This window comes from Oncorhynchus masou, chromosome 20 (assembly GCF_036934945.1).
Source record: "Oncorhynchus masou masou isolate Uvic2021 chromosome 20, UVic_Omas_1.1, whole genome shotgun sequence".
Taxonomy (NCBI): domain Eukaryota; kingdom Metazoa; phylum Chordata; class Actinopteri; order Salmoniformes; family Salmonidae; genus Oncorhynchus; species Oncorhynchus masou.
The window spans coordinates 31939777-31964472 of NC_088231.1; the positions used below are offsets into that span (position 1 = coordinate 31939777).

Below are 24696 nucleotides of genomic sequence, written 5' to 3' on the forward strand. Positions count from 1 at the left end.
TCGAGTGTAGGTTTTTTCAGAAGGGGTGCAACTCTCGCTCTCTTGAAGACGGAAGGGACGTAGCCAGCGGTCAGGGATGAGTTGATGAGCGAGGTGAGGTAAGGGAGAAGGTCTCCGGAAATGGTCTGGAGAAGAGAGGAGGGGATAGGGTCAAGCGGGCAGGTTGTTGGGCGGCCGGCCGTCACAAGAAGCGAGATTTCATCTGGAGAGAGAGGGGAGAAAGAGGTCAGAGCACAGGGTAGGGCAGTGTGAGCAGAACCAGCGGTGTCGTTTGACTTAGCAAACGAGGATCGGATGTCGTCGACCTTCTTTTCAAAATGGTTGACGAAGTCATCTGCAGAGAGGGAGGAGGAGGGGGGGAGGGGGAGGAGGATTCAGGAGGGAGGAGAAGGTGGCAAAGAGCTTCCTAGGGTTAGAGGCAGATGCTTGGAATTTAGAGTGGAAGAAAGTGGCTTTAGCAGCAGAGACAGAGGAGGAAAATGTAGAGAGGAGGGAGTGAAAGGATGCCAGGTCCGCAGGGAGGCGAGTTTTCCTCCATTTCCGCTCGGCTGCCCGGAGCACTGTTCTGTGAGCTCGCAGTGAGTCGTCGAGCCACGGAGCGGGAGGGGAGGACCGAGCCGGCCTGGAGGATAGGGGACATAGAGAGTCTAAGGATGCAGAAAGGGAAGAGAGGAGGGTTGAGGAGGCAGAATCAGGAGATAGGTTGGAGAAGGTATGAGCAGAGGGAAGAGATGATAGGATGGAAGAGGAGAGAGTAGCGGGGGAGAGAGAGCGAAGGTTGGGACGGAGCGATACCATCCGAGTAGGGGCAGTGTGGGAAGTGTTGGATGAAAGCGAGAGGGAAAAGGATACAAGGTAGTGGTCGGAGACTTGAGGGGAGTTGCAATGAGGTTAGTGGAAGAACAGCATCTAGTAAAGATGAGGTCGAGCGTATTGCCTGCCTTGTGAGTAGGGGGAAGGTGAGAGGGTGAGGTCAAAAGAGGAGAGGAGTGGAAAGAAGGAGGCAGAGAGGAATGAGTCAAAGGTAGACGTGGGGAGGTTAAAGTCGCCCAGGACTGTGAGAGGTGAGCCGTCCTCAGGAAAGGAGCTTATCAAGGCATCAAGCTCATTGATGAACTCTCCGAGGGAACCTGGAGGGCGATAAATGATAAGGATGTTAAGCTTGAAAGGGCTGGTAACTGTGACAGCATGGAATTCAAAGGAGGCGATAGACAGATGGGTAAGGGAGAAAGAGAGAATGACCACTTGGGAGAGATGAGGATCCCGGTGCCACCACCCCGCTGACCAGAAGCTCTCGGGGTGTGCGAGAACATGTGGGCGGACGAAGAGAGAGCAGTAGGAGTAGCAGTGTTGTCTGTGGTGATCCATGTTTCCGTCAGTGCCAAGAAGTCGAGGGACTGGAGGGAGGCATAGGCTGAGATGAACTCTGCCTTGTTGGCCGCAGATCGGCAGTTCCAGAGGCTACCGGAGACCTGGAACTCCACGTGGGTCGTGCGCGCTGGGACCACCAGATTAGGGTGGCCGCGTGCCACGCGGTGTGGAGCATTTGTATGGTCTGTGCAGAGAGGAGAGAACAGGGATAGATAGACACATAGTTGACAGGCTACAGAAGAGGCTACGCTAATGCAAAGGAGATTGGAATGACAAGTGGACTACACTTATCGAATGTTCAGAACGTTTAGTGTAGTAAACAGAGTGAGTGCAGTAGTGTATTAAACATAGTGAGTACTGTAGTGTAGTAAACAGAGTGAGTACAGTCGTGTATTAAACAGAGTGAGTACTGTAGTGTAGTAAACAGAGTGAGTACGGTAGTGTAGTAAACAGAGTGAGTGCAGTAGTGTATTAAACATAGTGAGTACTGTAGTGTAGTAAACAGAGTGAGTAAGGTAGTATATTAAATAGAGTGAGTATTGTAGTGTGAGTACTGTAGTGTAGTAAACAGAGGGAGTACGGTAGTGTAGTAAACAGAGTGAGTGCAGTAGTGTATTAAACATAGTGAGTTCTGTAGTGTAGTAAACAGAGTGAGTATGGTAGTGTAGTAAACAGAGTGAGTACAGTAGTGTAGTAAACAGAGTGAGTACGGTAGTGTAGTAAACAGAGTGAGTACGGTAGTGTATTAAACAGAGTGAGTATGGTAGTGTGAGTACTGTAGTGTAGTAAACAGAGTGAGTATGGTAGTGTAGTAAACAGAGTGAGTATGATAGAGTATTAAACAGAGTGAGGATGGTAGTGTGAGTACTGTAGTGTAGTAAACAGAGTGAACGTGTAGTGTAGTAAACAGAGTGAGTGCAGTAGTGTATTAAACAGTGAGTGTAGTGTAGTAAACAGAGTAGTACAGTAGTGTATTAAACAGAGTGAGTACAGTAGTGTAGTAAACAGAGTGAGTACGGTAGTGTATTAAACAGAGTGAGTATGGTAGTGTGAGTACTGTAGTGTAGTAAACAGAGTGATAGTGTAGTAAACAGAGTGAGGTAGTGTAGTAAACAGAGTGAGTACAGTAGTGTAGTAAACAGTAGTGAGTGAAAAGTGTATGTGTAGTAAACAGAGTGAGTATGGTAGTGTAGTAAACAGAGTGAGTACGGTAGTGTAGTAAACAGAGTGAGTACTGTAGTGTATAAACAGTGAGTACGGTTGTGTATTAAACAGAGTGAGTAATGTAGTGTAGTAAACAGAGTGAGTATGGTAGTGTAGTAAACAGAGTGAGTATGGTAGTGTAGTAAACAGAGTGAGTACTGTAGTGTAGTAAACAGAGTGAGTACTGTAGTGTATGAAACAGTGAGTACGGTTGTGTATTAAACATTGTGAGTAATGTAGTAGTAAACAGAGTGAGTACTGTAGTGTAGTAAACAGAGTGAGTAGTGGTAGTGTATGAAACAGTGAGTGTAGTGTATTAAACATAGTGAGTACTGTAGTGTAGTAAACAGAGTGAGTACGGTAGTGTATTAAACAGAGTGAGTATGGTAGTGTGAGTACTGTAGTGTAGTAAACAGAGTGAGTACTGTAGTGTACCAAACAGAGTGAGGATGGTAGTGTGAGTACTGTAGTGTAGAAAACAGAGTGAGTACAGTAGTGTATTAAACAGAGTGAGTATGGTAGTGTAGTAAACAGAGTGAGTACAGTAGTGTAGTAAACAGAGTGAGTACGGTAGTGTATTAAACAGAGTGAGTATGGTAGTGTGAGTACTGTAGTGTAGTAAACAGAGTGAGTACAGTAGTGTAGTAAACAGAGTGAGTGCAGTAGTGTAGTAAACATAGTGAGTAATGTAGTGTAGTAAACAGAGTGAGTATGGTAGTGTAGTAAACAGAGTGAGTACAGTAGTGTTGTAAACAGAGTGAGTACGGTAGTGTAGTAAACAGAGTGAGTATGGTAGTGTAGTAAAAAGAGTGAGTACTGTAGTGTAGTAAACAGAGTGAGAACTGTAGTGTATTAAACAGAGTGAGTATGGTAGTGTAGTAAACAGAGTGAGTATGGTAGTGTAGTAAACAGAGTGAGTACTGTAGTGTAGTAAACAGAGTGAGTAGTGTGAGTAGTGTAGTAAACAGAGTGAGTATGGTAGTGTAGTAAACAGAGTGAGTACTGTAGTGTAGTAAACAGAGTGAGTACTGTAGTGTAGTAAACAGAGTGAGTACGGTAGTGTAGTAAACAGAGTGAGTACAGTAGTGTATTAAACATAGTGAGTACTGTAGTGTAGTAAACAGAGTGAGTACTGGTAGTGTAGTAAACAGAGTGAGTATGGTAGTGTTGTAAACAGAGTGAGTACGGTAGTGTATTAAACAGAGTGAGTACGGTAGTGTAGTAAACAGAGTGAGTATGGTAATGTGAGTACTGTAGTGTAGTAAACAGAGTGAGTACTGTAGTGTATTAAACAGAGTGAGTATGGTTGTGTAGTAAACAGAGTGAGTACTGGTAGTGTAGTAAACATAGTGAGTAATGTAGTGTAGTAAACAGAGTGAGTATGGTAGTGTAGTAAACAGAGTGAGTACTGTAGTGTAGTAAACAGAGTGAGTATTGTAGTGTAGTAAACTGTCGTGTAGTAAACAGAGTGAGTACGGTAGTGTATGAAAGTACTGTAGTGTAGTAAACAGAGTGAGTACTGTAGTGTAGTAAACAGAGTGAGTACTGTAGTGTAAAACAGAGTGAGTATGGTAGTGTAGTAAACAGAGTGAGTACGGTAGTGTAGTAAACAGAGTGAGTACGGTAGTGTATTAAACAGAGTGAGTATGGTAGTGTGAGTACTGTAGTGTAGTAAACAGAGTGAGTACTGTAGTGTAGTAAACAGAGTGAGGATGATAGTGTGAGTACTGTAGTGTAGTAAACAGAGTGAGTACAGTAGTGTATTAAACAGAGTGAGTATGGTAGTGTAGTAAACAGAGTGAGTACAGTAGTGTTGTAAACAGAGTGAGTACGGTAGTGTAGTAAACAGAGTGAGTACAGTAGTGTAGTAAACAGAGTGAGTATGGTAGTGTAGTAAACAGAGTGAGTATGGTAGTGTAGTAAATAGAGTGAGTACTGTAGTGTAGTAAACAGAGTGAGTACAGTTGTGTATTAAACAGAGTGAGTATGGTAGTGTAGTAAACAGAGTGAGTACAGTAATGTAGTAAACAGAGTGAGTACGGTAGTGTATTAAACAGAGTGAGTATGGTAGTGTAGTAAACAGTGTGAGTACTGTAGTGTAGTAAACAGAGTGAGAATGGTAGTGTGAGTACTGTAGTGTAGTAAACAGAGTGAGTATGGTAGTGTAGTAAACATAGTGAGAATGGTAGTGTGAGTACTGTAGTGTAGTAAACAGAGTGAGTACTGTAGTGTAGTAAACAGAGTGAGTACTGTAGTGTAGTAAACAGAGTGAGTACGGTAGTGTAGTAAACAGTGAGTACTGTAGTGTATTAAACAGAGTGAGTACTGTAGTGTAGTAAACAGAGTGAGTACGGTAGTGTAGTGAAACAGTGAGTACTGTAGTGTAGTAAACAGAGTGAGTACTGTAGTGTAGTAAACAGAGTGAGTACTGTAGTGTAGTAAACAGAGTGAGTACTGTAGTGTAGTAAACAGAGTGAGTACAGTAGTGTAGTAAACAGAGTGAGTACTGTAGTGTAGTAAACAGAGTGAGTACGGTAGTGTATTAAACAGAGTGAGTACTGTAGTGTAGTAAACAGAGTGAGTATGGTAGTGTATTAAACATGGTGAGTACTGTAGTGTAGTAAACAGAGTGAGTACTGTAGTGTAGTAAACAGAGTGAGTATTGTAATGTATGAAACAGTGAGTACTGTAGTGTATTAAACAGAGTGAGTACTGTAGTGTAGTAAACAGAGTGAGTACGGTAGTGTAGTAAACAGAGTGAGTACTGTAGTGTAGTAAACAGAGTGAGTATGGTAGTGTAGTAAACAGAGTGAGTATGGTAGTGTAGTAAACAGAGTGAGTACTGTAGTGTAGTAAACAGAGTGAGTACGGTAGTGTATTAAACAGAGTGAGTTGAGTTGAGTACTGCAGTGTAGTAAACAGAGTGAGTACGGTAGTGTAGTAAACAGATTGAGTACGGTAGTGTAGTAAACAGAGTGAGTACGGTAGTGTAGTAAACAGAGTGAGTACTGTAGTGTAGTAAACAGAGTGAGTACGGTAGTGTAGTAAACAGAGTGAGTACGGTAGTGTATTAAACAGAGTGAGTACGGTAGTGTAGTAAACAGAGTGAGTACGGTAGTGTATTAAACAGAGTACTATGCGAATGTAGCGTTTTTTTTGTCAGAAATGCTTTCTGGAACATGTGACCTTTCATGCGGCTTAATAACAAACGTCTATGCCGTCCGTAAATACGAATACAGTTGTTAAAGTATGAGCCTAGTTTGTTTAGCCACAGAAAAAGTGAGCAACCTTCCCGCTAGCCATGATTGGCTGAGATAATGAGTGGGCTGGACATGCAGAGAGATGAGTTGTGATTGGTCTGCCATGTAGCACGCGTCATAGACGTTTGTTATTAAGGAAATGAAATGTGTTCCGGAAGATGTTTCTGGCCAAAATGTGTTCAAATGCCTCTGAAGTAGTGACGCTGGACATAGGCCTCGTTTCCTGAAATGAGTCACGTGTGTGTGTGTGTGTGTGTGTGTGTGTGTGTGTGTGTGTGTGTGTGTGTGTGTGTGTGTGTGTGTGTGTTGTGTGTGTGTGTGTGTTTTGAATCAGGTGACAGTGTGTGTGTGTGTGTGTGTGTGTGTGTGTGTGTGTGTGTGTGTGTGTGTTGTGTGTGTCAGGTTGAGTGTGTGTGTGTGTGTGTGTGTGTGTGTGTGTGTGTGTGTGTGTGTATGGTCCTGTCAGAATGAGTGTGTGTGTTTGCTGTAAGTGTGTGTTTTGAATCAGGTTGAGTGTGTGTGTGTTTTCCCTCAGAGCCAGGCAGCTGACAGCTGTGATTCTGTCTCTCTCTCTGATTCTGTCTCTCTCTCTGATTTGTCTCTCACATTTCCCTCTCTCTCTCTCTCTCTTTCTCTCTCTCTCCCTCTCTCTCTCTCTCTCTCCTCTCTCTCTCTTTCTCTCCCTGTCTTTGTCCCTCTTTCTCTCTCTTTGTCCCTGTCTTTGTCTCTCTCTTTGCTCTTTCTCTCCCTGTCTTTGTCCCTCTTTCTCTCATTGTCCCTCGTCTATCTTTGTCCCTCTTTGTATCATTGTCCCTCTTTCTATCTTTGTCCTCTTTCTCTCTTTGTCCCTCTTTCGCTCTTTGTCCCTCTTTCTCTCTTTGTCCCTCTTTCTATCTTTGTCCCTCTTTCTATCTTTGTCCCTCTTTCTCTCTTTGTCCCTCTCTATCCAGCTGTTGCTCCTACGTGGGTCGTCGTGGTAATGGTCCTCAGGCGATATCGATAGGGAAGAACTGTGATAAGTTTGGCATCGTGGTTCATGAGTTGGGTCACGTGATCGGGTTCTGGCATGAACACACCCGGCCCGACCGAGACGATCACGTCACCATCATCAGAGACAACATACAACCAGGTAACACAGGGACAGACAGGCAGTGATGCAACCCAAAAGGATCTGTGTGTCTCTATCTGTGTGTCTCTATCTGTGTGTCTCTATCTGTGTGTCTCTATCTGTGTGTGTCTCTATCTGTGTGTGTCTATATATGTGTGTGTCTATATCTGTGTGTGTCTATCTGAATGTCTCCATCTGTGTGTCTCTATCTGTGTGTCTCTATCTGTGTGTGTCTATATCTGTGTGTCTCTATCTGAATGTCTCTATCTGAGTGTCTCTATCTGAGTGTCTCTATCTGAGTGTGTCTCTATCTGAGTGTGTGTCTCTATCTGAGTGTCTCTATCTGTGTGTCTCTATCTGAGTGTGTCTATCTGAGTGTGTCTCTATCTGTGTGTCTCTATCTGAGTGTGTCTCTATCTGTGTGTCTCTATCTGTGTGTCTCTATCTGAGTGTGTCTCTATCTGTGTGTCTCTATCTGAGTGTGTCTCTATCTGTGTGTCTCTATCTGAGTGTGTCTCTATCTGTGTCTCTATATCTGTGTCTCTATCTGTGTGATGTCTGTGTCTCTATCTGAGTGTCTCTATCTGAGTGTGTCTCTATCTGAGTGTCTCTATCTGTGTCTCTATCTGAGTGTGTCTCTATCTGAGTGTGTCTCTATCTGAGTGTGTGTCTCTATCTGAGTGTCTCTATCTGTGTCTCTATCTGAGTGTCTCTATCTGAGTGTGTCTCTATCTGAGTGTGTCTCTATCTGAGTGTGTCTCTATCTGAGTGTGTCTCTATCTGAGTGTGTCTCTATCTGAGAGTCTCTATCTGTGTCTCTATCTGTGTCTCTAGTGTGTCTCTATCTGAGTGTCTCTATCTGAGTGTGTCTCTATCTGAGTGTGTCTCTATCTGAGTGTCTCTATCTGAGTGTCTCTATCTGAGTGTCTCTATCTGAGAGTGTCTCTATCTGAGAGTGTCTCTATCTGAGAGTGTCTCTATCTGAGAGTGTCTCTATCTGAGTGTGTCTCTATCTGAGAGTGTCTCTATCTGAGAGTGTCTCTATCTGAGAGTGTCTCTATCTGAGAGTGTCTCTATCTGAGTGTGTCTCTATCTGAGTGTCTCTATCTGAGAGTGTCTCTATCTGAGTGTGTCTCTATCTGAGTGTCTCTATCTGAGTGTCTCTATCTGAGTGTCTCTATCTGAGTCTCTATCTGAGTGTCTCTATCTGAGTGTGTCTCTATCTGAGTGTCTCTATCTGAGTGTCTCTATCTGAGAGTGTCTCTATCTGAGTGTGTCTCTATCTGAGTGTCTCTATCTGTGTCTCTATCTGAGTGTGTCTCTATCTGAGTGTCTCTATCTGAGAGTGTCTCTATCTGAGTGTCTCTATCTGAGAGTGTCTCTATCTGAGTGTCTCTATCTGAGTGTCTCTATCTGAGTGTGTCTCTATCTGAGAGTGTCTCTATCTGAGTGTCTCTATCTGAGTGTCTCTATCTGAGTGTCTCTATCTGAGTGTCTCTATCTGAGTGTCTCTATCTGAGTGTCTCTATCTGAGTGTCTCTATCTGCGTGTCTCTATCTGAGTGTCTCTATCTGAGTGTCTCTATCTGAGTGTCTCTATCTGAGTGTCTCTATCTGAGAGTGTCTCTATCTGAGTGTCTCTATCTGAGTGTCTCTATCTGTGTGTCTCTATCTGTGTGTCTCTATCTGAGTGTCTCTATCTGAGTGTCTCTATCTGAGTGTCTCTATCTGAGTGTGTCTCTATCTGAGTGTCTCTATCTGAGTGTGTCTCTATCTGAGTGTCTCTATCTGAGAGTGTCTCTATCTGAGTGTCTCTATCTGAGTGAGTGTCTCTATCTGAGAGTGTCTCTATCTGAGTGTCTCTATCTGAGAGTGTCTCTATCTGAGTGTCTCTATCTGAGTGTCTCTATCTGAGTGATCTGTGTGTCTCTATCTGAGTGTCTCTATCTGAGTGTCTCTATCTGAGTGTCTCTATCTGAGTGTCTCTATCTGAGTGTCTCTATCTGAGTGAGTGTCTCTATCTGAGTGTCTCTATCTGTCTCTATCTGAGTGTCTCTATCTGAGTGTCTCTATCTGAGTGTCTCTATCTGAGTGAGTGTCTCTATCTGAGAGTGTCTCTATCTGAGTGTCTCTATCTGTCTCTAGTGTCTCTATCTGAGTGTCTCTATCTGAGTGTCTCTATCTGAGAGTGTCTCTATCTGAGTGTCTCTATCTGAGTGTCTCTATCTGAGTGTCTCTATCTGAGTGTCTCTATCTGAGTGTCTCTATCTGAGTGTCTCTATCTGTCTCTATCTGAGTGTCTCTATCTGAGAGTGTCTCTATCTGAGTGTCTCTATCTGAGTGTGTCTCTATCTGAGTGTCTCTATCTGAGTGTCTCTATCTGAGAGTGTCTCTATCTGAGTGTCTCTATCTGAGTGTGTCTCTATCTGAGAGTGTCTCTATCTGAGAGTGTCTCTATCTGAGTGTCTCTATCTGAGAGTGTCTCTATCTGAGAGTGTCTCTATCTGAGTGTGTCTCTATCTGAGTGTCTCTATCTGAGTGTCTCTATCTGAGTGTCTCTATCTGAGAGTGTCTCTATCTGAGTGTCTCTATCTGAGAGTGTCTCTATCTGAGTGTCTCTCTATCTGAGTGTCTCTATCTGAGTGTCTCTATCTGTCTCTATCTGAGTGTCTCTATCTGAGTGTCTCTATCTGAGTGTCTCTATCTGAGTGTCTCTATCTGAGAGTGTCTCTATCTGAGTGTCTCTATCTGAGTGTCTCTATCTGAGTGTCTCTATCTGTGTGTCTCTATCTGAGTGTCTCTATCTGAGTGTCTCTATCTGAGTGTCTCTATCTGAGAGTGTCTCTATCTGAGTGTCTCTATCTGAGTGTCTCTATCTGAGTGTCTCTATCTGAGTGTCTCTATCTGAGTGTCTCTATCTGAGAGAGTGTCTCTATCTGAGTGTCTCTATCTGAGTGTCTCTATCTGAGTGTCTCTATCTGAGTGTCTCTATCTGAGAGTGTCTCTATCTGAGTGTCTCTATCTGAGTGTCTCTATCTGAGAGTGTCTCTATCTGAGAGTGTCTCTATCTGTCTCTATCTGAGTGTCTCTATCTGAGTGTCTCTATCTGAGTGTCTCTATCTGAGTGTCTCTATCTGAGTGTGTCTCTATCTGAGTGTCTCTATCTGAGTGTCTCTATCTGAGTGTCTCTATCTGAGTGTCTCTATCTGAGTGTCTCTATCTGTGTGTCTCTATCTGAGTGTCTCTATCTGAGTGTCTCTATCTGTGTGTCTCTATCTGTGTGTCTCTATCTGAGTGTCTCTATCTGAGTGTCTCTATCTGAGTGTCTCTATCTGAGTGTGTCTCTATCTGAGTGTGTCTCTATCTGAGTGTCGCTATCTGAGTGTCTCTATCTGAGAGTGTGTCTCTATCTGAGAGTGTGTCTCTATCTGAGAGTGTGTCTCTATCTGAGAGTGTGTCTCTATCTGAGTGTCTCTATCTGAGTGTCTCTATCTGAGTGTCTCTATCTGAGAGTGTCTCTATCTGAGTGTCTCTATCTGAGTGTCTCTATCTGAGTGTCTCCAGGTCAAGAGTATAACTTCTTGAAGATGGAACCAGGAGAGGTGAACTCGCTGGGAGAGCCTTACGACTTCGACAGCATCATGCATTATGCTAGGAACACCTTCTCACGGTAACACACACACACGCACGCACGCACGCACACAGGCATGCACACACTCTCACACACACACACACACACACACACACACACACACACACACACACACACACACACACACACACACACACACACACACACACACACACACACACACACACACATTTATTTACACACACACACAGTTTCATCCTTTACTTTCTTTCCTTCCTTCTTTCCCTCCCTCCCTCCCTCCCTCCCTCCCTCCCTCCCTCCCTCCCTCCCTCCCTCCCTCCCTCCCTCCCTCCCTCCCCCCCCTCCCTCCCTCCCTCCCTCCCTCCCCCTCCCTCTCCCTCCCTCCCTACCTCCCTCCCTCCCTCCCTCCCTCCCTCCCTCCCACCCTCCCCTCCCTCCCTCCCTCCCTCCCTCCCTCCCTCCCTCCCTCCCTCCCTCCCTCCCTCCCTCCCTCCCTCCCTCCCTCCAGAGGTATGTTTCTAGACACCATCCTCCCATCTAGAGATGAGAATGGGATCCGTCCTGCCATTGGACAGAGGACCAGACTCAGTAAAGGAGACATCTCTCAGGCCAGGAAGCTCTACAGATGCCCCGGTAGGTCTGTGTACTGTGTGTGTGTGTGTGTGTGTGTGTGTGTGTGTGTGTGTGTGTGTGTGTGTGTGTGTGTGTGTGTGTGTGTGTGTGTGTGTGTGTGTGTGTGTGTGTGTGTGAGAGTGCGTGTGTGTGTCTTACCGGCCTGTCTCTTCAGATACTGTTCTTCTGCTGCCTGACGTGTCAGTCAGACAGCAGAAGAAATGTGTGTTCCTCCCTCCAGCCAATCAGGTTCCACAGAGACTGTGATGTTTCCTCCAGCCAATCAGGTTCCTCAGAGACTGTGATGTTTCCTCCAGCCAATCAGGTTCCTCAGAGACTGTGATGTTTCCTCCAGCCAATCAGGTTCCTCAGAGACTGTGATGTTTCCTCCAGCCAATCAGGTTCCTCAGAGACTGTGATGTTTCCTCCCTCCAGCCAATCAGGTTCCTCAGAGACTGTGATATTTCCTCCCTCCAGCCAATCAGGTTCCTCAGAGACTGTGATATTTCCTCCCTCCAGCCAATCAGGCTCCTCAGAGACTGTGATGCCTCATATGGCATGCAAAAACCTGAGAAAAATCCAACCAGGAAGTGGGAAATCTGAACTTTGTAGTTTTTCAAAGCTTGGCCTACCGAGTACACATTGAGATATGGATGAGGTTGCACTTCCGAGGGCTTCCACTTGATGTCAACCGTATTTTGAAACTTAAATGAGGATTCTACTATAAAGGAGGGGCTCATGAGACCTTTTGAGTCAGTGGTCTGGCATAGTGCCTCGGTCTCATGACGAGCGCTCCCGACAGTGTTACCTCTCATTCCAGAGCCTTTCTGCTCCGGTTGGAACATTATTCATGTTTTATGTTAAAAACATACTAACAATTGATTCTATACATCTATATGTCTGACATGTTTCTAAACGGAACTTTTCAAGTTTTTGTCTGGATGAAATGCTCGCGCCTCATGAAGATGGGTTACAGGGCTGAACACGCTAACAACAAGTGGCTATTTGGACATAAATGATGGAACTTTATGTAACAAATCAGTCATTTATTGTCGATCTGGGATTCCTGGGAGTGCATTCTGATGAAGATCATCAAAGGTAAGTGAATATTTATGGTGTTGTTTCTAACTTTGTTGACTCCAAAATGACGAATATCCCTCTGGCTGTTTTGGGTTCTGAGCGCCGTTCTCAGATTATGCTTTTTCCGTAAAGTGTTTTTGAAATCTGACACAGTGGTTTCATTAAGGAGAAGTCTATATTTAATTCTGTCAATAACACTTGTATCTTTTATCAATGTTTATAATTAGTATTTCTGCAAAATCACCGGATGTTTTGGAATCCAAACATTACTGCACGTAAGGCGCCATTGTAAACTGAGTTTTTTGGATATATATATGCACATTATCGAACAAAACATACATGTATTGTGTTACATGATGTTCTACGAGTGTCATCTGATGAAGATCATCAAAGGTTAGTGATGAATTGTATCTCTATTTCTGCTTTTTGTGACTCCTATCTTTGGCAGGAAAATGGCTGTGTGTGTTTTTGTGACTTGGCTATGACCGAACACAATCATATGTTGTGCTTTAGCTGTAAGTCATTTTTGAAATCGGACACGATGGGTAGATTAACAAGATGTTTATCTTTCATTTGCTCTATTGGACTTGTTAATGTGTGAAAACTACATATTTCTAAAATATATTTTAGAATTTCGCGCACTGCCTTTTCAGCGGAATGTTGCTAGCGGAACCTCTGCCCTACACAGGTTTTAACCCCTAACCCTGAACCCTTAACCCCTTACCCTTAACCCCTAACCCTTAACCCTTAATCCCTAACCCTTTACCCCTAACCCTTAACCCCTAATCCTAAACCTTAACCTCAAACCCCTAACCCTTAACCCCTTACCCCTTAACCCTTAACCCTTAATCCCTAACCCTTAACCCTTAACCCTTAACCCGTAACCCCTTACCCCTTAACCCCTTACCCCTTAACCCCTAACCCTTAACCCCTAACCCTGAACCCTTAACCTCTAACCCTTAACCCTTAACCCTTAACCCTTAACCCTTAACCCCTTACCCCTTTACCCCTAACCCTTATCCCCTAATCCTAAACCTTAACCTCAAACCCCTAACCCTCAAACTAACCCTAACCCTAACCCTGAACCCCCCTAACCCCTAACCCTCAAACTAACCCTAAGGTTAGAGGGCCGGAGACTTTAATGCAGGGAAATTTAAATTTCTTTTACCGAATTTCTGCCAGCATATTACATTTGAAAAACTCTAGACCACCTTTACTCCACACACAGAGATGTGAACAAAGCTCTCCCTCACCTTCCATTTGGAAAATCTGACCATAATTCTATCCTCCTGATTCCTGCTTAGAAGGAAAAACTAAAGCAGGAAGCAGCAGTGACTCGGGTCTATAAAAAAGTGGTCAGATGAAGCAGATGCTAAACTACAGGACTGTTTTGCTATCACAGACTGGAATATGTTCTGGGATTTATCTGATGGCATTGAGGAATACACCACATCAGTCACTGGCTTTATCAATAAGTGCATCGAGGACGTCATCCCCACAGTAACCGTGCGTACATACCCCAACCAGAAGCCATGGATTACAGGCAACATTCGCACTGAGCTAAAGGGTAGAGCTGCCGCTTTCAAGGAGCGGGACTCTAACTCAGAAGTTTATAAGAAATCCTGCCATGCCCTCCAACGAACTATCAAACAGGCAAAGCGTCAATACAGGGCTAAGATCGAATCATACTACACCGGCTCCGACACTAGTCTTATGTGGCAGGGCTTGCAAACTATTACAGATTACTATGGGAAGCCCAGCCGTGTGCTGCCCAGCCTTCCAGACAAGCTAAATGACTTCTATGCTCGCTTCGAGGCAAGTGACACTGAAATATGCATGAGAGCATCAGCTGTTCCGGATGACTGTGTGATCACGCTCTCCGCAGCAGGGTTGTGACAAAAACTCACACTCATTCTTATGTTAAATAAATGTATTGTATAGTGTGTGTGGCAGGTTTACAACGATATCAAAAAACAACATTTGAGAGTGCACTGACCCTGGTGCTAGAGGGGATTACAGAATGTTACAGTAGAATATAGAATGGTAAAGTAGAATGTCAGAATAGAATATTAGAATAAAATTATAGAATAGAATGTAAGAATTGAATGTTACAGTAGAATGTCAGAATAGAATGTTAGAATAGAATGTTACAGTATAATGTCAGAATAGAATGTTAGAATAAAATGTTAGAATAAAATGTTACAATAGAATGTCAGAATAGAATGTTAGAATAAAAAGTTATAAACAAATGTCAGAATAGAATTTTAGAAAATAATGTTAGAATAAAATGTTACAATAGAATGTCAGAATAGAATGTTAGAATAGAATGTTACAATATAATGTTACAATAGAATGTTAGAATATAATTTTACAGTAGAATGTCAGAATAGAATGTTACAATAGAATGTTACAATAGAATGTCAGAATGAAATGTTAGAATAGAATGTTACAGTAGATTGTCAGAATGGAATGTTACAGTAGAATGTCAGAATAGAATATTTGAATACAATGTTAGAATAGAATGTTAGAATAGAATGTTACAGTAGAATGTCAGAATAGAATGTTACAGTAGAATGTCAGAATACAATATTTGAATAAAATGTTAGAATAGAATGTTAGAATAGAATATTAGAATAGAATGGTACAGTAGAATGTCAGAAAGGAATGTTACAGTAGAATGTCAGAATAGAATATTTGAATAAAATGTTGGAATAGAATGTCAGAATCGAATGTTAGAATCGAATGTTAGAATAAAATGTTTTATTCATTTTATTGTAACATTCTGTTGTAACATTCTATTGTAACAATCTATTGTACCATTCTATTGTAACATTCTATTCTGACAGTCTATTGAAGCAACTTTGGCTCAACATCTGCACATACTGTCCTGATGTCTCTGTATAAGATGTGTGTGTGAGTGAGCATTCATGTGTGTGTGTGTGTGTGTGTGTGTGTGTGTGTGTGTGTGTGTGTGTGTGTGTGTGTGTGTGTGTGTGTGTGTGTGTGTGTGCATACTTGCATGCGTGTGTGTGTGTGTGTGTGTGGTGAACCCAGCTGTAGTCCTTATGAGATCATATGTGACAGCTGACAGATGAGCCGGGCCCTAAGGCACTCTGGGTAAAAACATCATGCATGATGGGAGAGGACAGCACATGTGACTCATCTCACTACGAGAGAGATGGAGGGAGAGAAGGAAAGAGAGTTGAAGGGAGATATGGAACGAGAGATGGAGGGAGAGATGGAGGAGAGATGGAGGGAGATATGGAGGGAGAGAAGGAGAGATTGAGGGAGAGATGGAGGAGAGATGGAGGGAAATATGGAGGGAGAGAAGGAGAGATTGAGGGAGAGATGGATAGGGAGATGGAGAGAGATGGAGAGAGAGATGGATAGGGAGATGGAGAGAGATGGAGCGAGAGATGGAGGGAGATATGGAGGGAGATGGATACGGGAGAGAGAGAGATGAGAGAGAGATGGAGGGAGATAGGATGAAGAGATTTGAAAGACAGAGAGAGATGGATAGCGGAGAGATATGAAGAAATGGAGAGAGATGGAATGAAAGATTAGAGAGAGATGGAGAAAGAGAGAGAGAGATGGAGTAAAAGAGAGAGAGAGGATGAGAGAGAGATGGTGAAAGACAGAGAGAGATGGGAGTAGAGATGGTAAAGATAGAGAGAGATTGGTAAAAGAGATGGTAAAGATAGAGAGAGAGATGGGAGTAGAGATGGTAAAGATAGAGAGAGAGATGGGAGTAGAGATGGTAAAGATAGAGAGAGATTGGAGTAGAGATGGTAAAGATAGAGAGAGAGATGGGAGTAGAGATGGTAAAGATAGAGAGAGATGGTAGTAGAGATGGTAAAGATAGAGAGAGATGGGAGTAGAGATGGTAAAAAGAGAGAGAGAGATGGGAGTAGAGATGGTAAAGATAGAGAGAGATTGGATGGTAGTAGAGATGGTAAAGATAGAGAGAGAGAGAGAGAGATGGGAGTAGAGAAGGTAAAGATACAGAGAGAGATGGTAGTAGAGATGGTAAAGATCCAGAGAGACTTACAAGATGGGAGTAGAGATGGTAAAGATAGAGAGAGATTGGAGTAGAGATGGTAAAGATAAAGATAGAGGGAGATTAGAGAGTGGTAAAGATAGAGAGAGAGATGGGAGTAGAGATGGTAAAGCTAGAGAGAGAGATGGGAGTAGAGATGGTAAAGATAGAGAGAGATGGTGAGTAGAGATGGTAAAGACAGAGAGAGATGGGAGTAGAGATGGTAAAGACAGAGAGAGATGCAAAAAGAGAGGTGTTTGACTGGTTTTCCATGTTGATCCTTTTAGATGTGTCATTGTTCTACTGTTGACTGTCACCATTTCATTGTTGTTATTGTTATAGGGCCTTATTATTATGTAATACCATTTTACATGACAATTCTCCGTTCCCCTCTCAGCTCCTAGGCAAGCACCATGGTCTTGTAGCGGATGCGAGCTTCAACTGGAAGCCAGTGGAGAGTGTGTGAGTGTGTGTGTGGTGTGTGTGTGTGTGTGTGAAGTGTGTGTGTGTGTGTGTGTGTGTGTGTGTGAGTTGTGTGTGTGTGTGTGTGGCACGGCGGGGAGACCCTACAGGAGTCGACAGGTAATCAGACGCCCGGTTACCCCAACGGTTATCCCTCAACACACTGTGTCTGGAGGGTCTCTGTCACTGTGGGAGAGAAGGTAAACACACACACAGAGATGTAGGGGAGAGAAGGTAAACACACACAGAGATATAGGGGAGAGAAGGTAAACACAGAGAGAGAAAGGGTAGGGAAGGTAAACACAGAGATATAGGGGAGAGAAGGTAAACACACACAGAGAGATATAGGGGAGAGAAGGTAAACACAGAGATATAGGGGAGAGAAGGTAAACACAGAGAGAGATATAGGGAGCCGAAGGTAAACACAGATATATAGGGGAGAGAATCCGTCATCACACACAGAGATATAGGGGAGAGAAGGTAAACACAGAGAGATATAGGGGAGGGAAGGTAAACACAGATAGGGGGGGAGTGAAGATTAAAACACACACAGAGATATAGGGGAGAGAAGGTAAACACAGAGAGAGAGTGAGGGGGGAGAGAAGGTAAACACAGAGAGAGAGGGGAGAGAAGGTAAACACAGAGAGATATAGGAGAGAGAAGGTAAACACAGAGAGAGAGGGGAGAGAAGGTAAACACAGAGAGATATAGGGGAGGGAAGGTAAACACACAGCGATATAGGGGAGAGAAGGTAAACACAGAGAGATATGGGAGAGAAGGTAAACACAGAGAGAGAGGGGAGAGAAGGTAAACACAGAGAGATATAGGAGAGAGAAGGTAAACACAGAGAGATAGGGGAGAGAATGTAAACACACAGAGAGATATAGGGGAGAGCAGGTAAACACACAGAGAGATATAGGGGAGAGAAGGTAAAACACACAGAGAGATATAGGGGAGTAGTTGTTAAACACACACAGAGAGATATAGGGGAGAGAAGGTAAACACAGAAAGATATAGGGGAGGGAAGGTAAACACAGAGATATAGGGATGAAGGTAAACACAGAGATATATAGGGGAGAGAAGGTAAACACAGAGAAATAGGGAGAGAAGGTAAACACAGATAGATATAGGGGACAGAAGGTAAACACAGAGAGATATAGGGGAGGGAAGGTAAACACACAGCGATTTATCTGGGAGAGAAGGTAAACACAGAGAGATAGGGAGAGAAGGTAAACACAGAAGAGAGGGGAGAGAAGGTAAACACAGAGAGATATAGGAGAGAGAAGGTAAACACAGAGAGATGGGGAGAGAAGGTAAACACAGAGAGAGAGGGGAGAGAAGGTAAACACAGAGAGATATCAGGAGGGAGGGAAGGTAAACACACAGGATATAGAGGGAGAGAAGGTAAACACAGAGAGATGGGAGAGAAGGTAAACACAGAGAGAGAAAGAGGGGAGAGAAAAACACAGAGAGATATAGGAGAGAGAAGGTAAACACAGAGAGATAGGGAGAGAATGTAAACACAGAGATATAGGGGAGGAAGGTAAACACACAGCGATATAGGGGAGAGAAGGTAAACACAGAGAGATAGGGGAGAGAAGGTAAACACAGAGAGAGAGGGAGAGAAGGTAAACACAGAGAGATATAGGGGAGAGAGAAGGTGCAGAAAAACACAGAGAGATAGGGAGAGAAGTACACACAGAGAGATATAGGGGAGAGCAGGTAAACACACAGAGAGATAAACACAGAGAGATAGGGGAGAGAAGGTAAACACACACAGAGAGATATAGGGGGAGAAGGTAAACACACACAGAGAGATATAGGGGAGAGAAGGTAAACACAGATAGATATAGGGGACAGAAGGTAAACACAGAGAGATATAGGGGAGGGAAGGTAAACACAGAGAGATAGTGGAGAGAAGGTAAACACAGAGAGAGAGGGGAGAGAAGGTAAACACAGAGAGATATAGAGAGAGAAGGTAAACACAGAGAGAAAGGGGAGAGAAGGTAAACACAGAGAGAGAGGGGAGATGAAGTAAAACACAGAGAGATATAGGGGAGGGAAGGTAAACACACAGGATATAGGGGAGAGAAGGTAAACACAGAGAGATAGGGGAGAGAAGGTAAACACAGAGAGAGAGGGGAGAGAAGGTAAACACAGAGAGATATAAAGGAGTACAAAGGGGAGAGAAGGTAAACACAGAGAGATAGGGGAGAGAATGTACACACAGAGAGATATAGGGGAGAGAAGGTAAACACACAGAGAGATATAGGGGAGAGAAGGAAACACACACAGAGAGAGAGATAGGGATAGGGGAGAGAAGGCCACCAAACACACAGAGAGATATAGGGGAGAGAAGGTAAACGGACAGAGAGATATAGCATAGGAAGGTAAACACAGAGATATAGGGGATGAAGGTAAACACAGAGATATAGTGGGAGAGAAGGTAAACACAGAGAAATGGGGGAGAGAAGGTAAACACAGATAGATATAGGGGACAGAAGGTAAACACAGAGAGATATAGGGAGGGAAGGTAAACACACAGCGATTTAGGGGAGAGAAGGTAAACACAGAGAGATATGGGAGAGAAGGTAAACACAGAGAGAGAGGGGAGAGAAGGTAAACACAGAGAGATATAGGAGAGAGAAGGTAAACACAGAGAGATAGGGGAGAGAAGGTAAACACAGAGAGAGAGGGGAGAGAAGGTAAACACAGAGAGATATAGGGGAGGGAAGGTAAACACACAGCGATATAGGGGAGAGAAGGTAAACACAGAGAGATATGGGAGAGAAGGTAAACACAGAGAGAGAGGGGAGAGAAGGTAAACACAGAGAGATATAGGAGAGAGAAGGTAAACACAGAGAGATGGGGAGAGATGGTAAACACAGAGATATAGGGGAGAGAGGTAAACACAGAGCGATATAGATGGGAGAGATGGAAGAGTAGGGGAGAATGGTAAAGAGAGATATAGGGAGAGAAGGTAAACACAGAGAGATATGGGAGAGAGAAGGTAAACACAGAGAGATATAGGGAGAGGTAAACACAGATATATAGGGGAGAGATGGTAAACACAGAGAGAGAGATATAGGAGAGAGAAGGTAAACACAGAGATATAGGGGAGAGAAGGAAAACACACACAGAGATATAGGGGAGAGAAGGTAAACACAGAGAGATATGGGAGAGAAGGTAAACACAGAGAGAGAGTGGAGAGAAGGTAAACACAGAGAGATATAGGAGAGAGAAGGTAAACACAGAGAGATAGGGGAGAGAAGGTAAACACAGAGAGAGAGGGGAGAGAAGGTAAACACAGAGAGATATAGGGGAGGATCCTTTTAGAAGGTAAACACACATTGATATAGGGGAGAGAACTAAACACAGAGAGATAGGGGAGAGAAGGTAAACACAGAGAGAGAGGGGAGAGAAGGTAAACACAGAGAGTTATAGGAGAGAGAAGGTAAACACAGAGAGATAGGGGAGAGAATGTAAACACACAGAGAGATATAGGGGAGAGAAGGTAAACACACAGAGAGATATAGGGAGAGAAGGTAAACACACAGATGTGGGAGAGATATAGGGGAGAGAAGGTAAACACACACAGAGAGATGTGGGGAGAGAAGGTAAACACAGAGAGATATAGGGGAGTGAAGGTAAACACAGAGATATAGGGGAGGGGAGTGAAGGTAAACACAGAGATATATAGGGGGAGAGAAGGTAAACACAGAGAAATAGGGGAGAGAAGGTAAACACAGAGATATAGGGGAGAGAAGGTAAACACAGAGATAGATAGGGGAGGGGACAGAAGGTAAACACAGAGAGATATAGGGGAGGGAAGGTAAACACACAGAGATTTAGGGGAGAGAAGGTAAAAACACAGAGAGATAGGGAGAGAAGGTAAACACAGAGATAGAGGGGAGAGAAGGTAAACACACACAGAGATATAGGAGAGAGAAGGTAAACACAGAGAGATAGGGGAGAAAAGTAAACAAGAGTAAACACAGAGAGATATAGGGGAGAGAAGGTAAACACACAGAGATATAGGGGAGGGAAGGTAAACACAGAGAGATATAGGGGAGAGAAGGTAAACACAGAGAGATAGGGGAGAGAAGGTAAACACAGAGAGAGATAGGGGAGAGAAGGTAAACACAGAGAGATATAGGGGAGAGAAGGTAAACACAGAGAGATAGGGGAGAGAATGTAAACACAGAGAGATAGGGAGGGAAGGTAAACACACAGCGATATAGGGGAGAGAAGGTAAACACAGAGAGATATAGGGGAGAGAAGGTAAACACAGAGAGATATAGGAGAGAGAAGGTAAACACAGAGAGATAGGGGAGAGAATGTAAACACAGAGAGATATAGGGGAGAGAAGGTAAAACACAGAGAGATATAGGGAGAGAAGGTAAAAACACAGAGAGATATAGGGGAGAGAAGGTAAACACAAAGAGATATAGGGGAGGGAAGGTAAACACAGAGATATAGGGGAGAGAAGGTAAACACAGAGATATATAGGGGAGAGAAGGTAAACACAGAGAAATAGGGGAGAGAAGGTAAACACAGATAGATATAGGGGACAGAAGGTAAACACAGAGAGATATAGGGGAGAGAAGGTAAACACACAGAGAGATATAGGGGAGAGAAGGTAAACACACAGAGATATAGGGGAGAGAAGGTAAACACAGAGATATAGGGGAGAGAAGGGAAACACAGAGATATCGGGGAGAAAAGGTAACACACACAGAGAGATAGGGGAGAGAAGGTAAACACATATATAGGGGAGAGAAGGTAAACACAGAGAGAGATAGGGGAGGGAAGGTATAAACAGAGAGATATAGGGGAGAGAGAAGGTAAAAACACAGAGAGATAGGGGAGAGAAGGTAAACACACAGAGATATAGGGGAGAGAAGGTAAACACAGAGAGATAGGGGGGAAGGTAAAACAGAGAGATATAGGGGAGAGAAGGTAAACACAGAGATATAGGGGGAGAAGGTAAACACAGAGAGAGATAGGGGAGAGAAGGTAAACACAGAGAGATATAGGGGAGAGAAGGTAAACACAGAGAGAGAGGGAGAGAAGGTAAACACAGAGAGATATAGGGGAGAGAATGTAAACACAGAGATATAGGGGAGAGAAGGTAAACAGAGAGATATAGGGGAGAGAAGGTAAACACACAGAGATATAGGGGACAGAAGGTAAACACAGAGAGAGGGGCGGGAGGGTAAACACAGAGAGATATTGGGGAGTGAAGGCAAACACACAGAGATATAGGGGAGAGAAGGTAAACACAGAGAGATATAGGGAGGTAAACACAGAGAGGGGAGAGAAGGTAAACACAAAGAGATAGGGGAGAGAAGGTAAACACACAGAGATATAGGGGAGAGAAGGTAAACACAGAGAGATATAGGGAGGGAAGGTAAACAGAGAGAGAGAGGGGAGAGAAGGTAAACACAGAGAGATATAGGGAGAGAAGTTAAACACACAGAGATATAGGGAGAGAAGGTAAACACACACAGAGAGATATAGGGGAGAGAAGGTAAACACAGAGATAGGGGAGAGAAGGTAAACACAGAGAAAGAGGGGAGAGAAGGTAAACACAGAGAGATATAGGGGAGAGAAGGTAAACACAGAGAGAGATATAGGGGAGAGAAGGTAAACACAGAGAGAGATAGGGAAGAGAAGGTAAACACAGAGAGATATTATAGGGGAGAGAAGGTAAACACAGAGAGAGATATAGGGGAGAGAAGGTAAACACAGAGAGATATAGGGAGAGAAGGTAAACACAGAGAGATTTTGTGGAGAAAAGGTAAAGAGAGAGAGATATAGGGGAGAGAAGGTATAAACAGAGAGATATAGGGGAGAGAAGGTAAACACAGAGAGATATAGGGGAGAGAAGGTAAACACAGAGAGATATAGGGGAGAGAAGGTAAACAGAGATATAGGGGAGAGAAGTTATTAAAGGAGAGATATAGGGGAGATAAGGTATACACAGAGATATAGGGGAGAGAAGGTAAACACAGAGATATAGGGGAGAGAAGGTAAACACACACAGAGACATATAGGGGAGAGAAGGTAAACACAGAGAGAAAGGGAGAGAAGGTAAACACAGAGATATAGGGGAGAGAAGGTAAACACAGAGAGTGAGGGAGAGAAGGTAAACACAGAGAGAGAGGGGAGAGAAGGTAAACACAGAGATAAATAGAAGAGAGAAGGTAAACACAGAGAGAGGGGAGAGAAGGTAAACACAGAGAGATAGGGGAGAGAAGGTAAACACAGAGAGATAGGGGAGAGAATGTAAACACAGAGATATAGGGGAAGAGAGAAGGTAAACACGGAGATATATAGGTGAGGGAAGGTAAACACAGAGAGAGAGGGAGAGAAGGTGAACACCCCCACCCCTCTCTCTCTAACCACTCCCCTCTTTCTCCCCCCCACCTCTCTCTCTCTCTCTCTCCCCCCACCCTCTCTCTCTCCCCCTCCCCTCTTTCTCCCCCCACCTCTCTCTCTCTCTAACCACTCCCCTCTTTCTCTCCCCCCACCTCTCTCTCTCTCCCCACTCCCCTCTCTTTCCCCCCCCCTCTTTACCACTCTCTTCCCCCCCACCTCTCTCTCCCCCCACTCCCCTCTTTCTCTCCCCCCACCTCTCTCTCTCTCTCTCTAACCACTCCCCTCTTTCTCTCCTCCACCTCTATCTCTCTAACCACTCCCCTCTTTCTCCCCCACCCTCTCTCTTCCCCCCAGATTGTTCTCAACTTTACCACTATGGACCTGTATAAGAGCTCTCTGTTGGTATGACTACATAGAAGTTAGAGATGGATACTGGAGGAAGGCCCCACTGCTAGGTAAGAGAGAGAGAGAGAGAGAGAGAGAGAGAGAGAGAGAGAGAGAGAGAGAGAGAGTGTGAGAGTTGAGATTTGTTTATTTCTGACTTGTAGTTCAATTCAAATGATTGCTTTGTTTGAGAGTGTGTTTGTGTGTGTGTGTTGTGTTCATTTGTTTATTTCTGACTTTTAGTTCAATTCAAATGATTGCTTTGTGTGTGTGTGTGTGTGTGTGTGTGTGTGTGTGTGTGTGTGTGTGTGTGTGTGTGTGTGTGTGTGTGTGTGTGTGTGTGTGTGTGTGTGTGTGTGTGTGTGTGTGTGTGTGTGTGTGTGTGTGTGTGTGTCTCTCTCTCTGTGTGTGTGTGTCTGTGTGTGTGTGTGTGTGTGTGTGTGTGTGTGTGTGTGTGGGGTGTGTGTGTGTGTGTGGGTCTGGTGTGTGTGTGTGTGTGATGTGTGATGTGTGTGTGTGTGTAGGTAGGTTCTGTGGGGATCAGGTTCCTGAGGGTCTGTGTCGTCAGACAGTCGGATGTGGATTGAGTTCCGAACAGCAGTAACTGGGTGAAAGGGATTTACTGCTGTTTATGAACACACCACACACACACACACACACACACACACACACACACACACACACACACACACACACACACACACACACACACACACACACACACACACACAAAGCAATCATTTGAATTGAACTACAAGTCAGAAATAAACAAATGAACACAACACACACACTCTCTGTCTCTCTCTCTCTTCCTCTCTCTCTCTCTCTCTCTCTCTCTCTCTCTCTCTCTCCTTCCTCTCTCCTCTCTCTCCTCTCCTTCCTCTCTCTCTCTCTCTCTCTCCTCTCTCTCCTCTCTCTCCCCTCTCCTCTCTCCTTCCTCTCTTCTCTCCCATCTTCCTTCCCTTCCCCTCTCTTCTCCCCCTCTTCCCCGCACTCTTCCTCCCCCTCTCCTCTTGCCTCCCTCCTCTCTCTCTCTCCTCTTCCTCCACCTCTCCCCCTCTTCCACCACTCTTCCTCCCCCTCTCCTCTCGCCTCCCTCCTCTCCTCTCTCTCCTCTTCCTCCACCTCTCCCCCCTCTTCCACCACTCTTCCTCCCCCTCTCCTCTCGCCTCCCTCCTCTCCTCTCT

At 44.2% G+C, this 24696-nt stretch overlaps 1 pseudogene; it reads left to right on the plus strand.

Annotated features, from left to right (window-relative positions):
• LOC135506637 (dorsal-ventral patterning tolloid-like protein 1) overlaps window positions 1-24696 on the plus strand; it is an 80906-nt pseudogene that overhangs the window by 18563 nt on the left and 37647 nt on the right.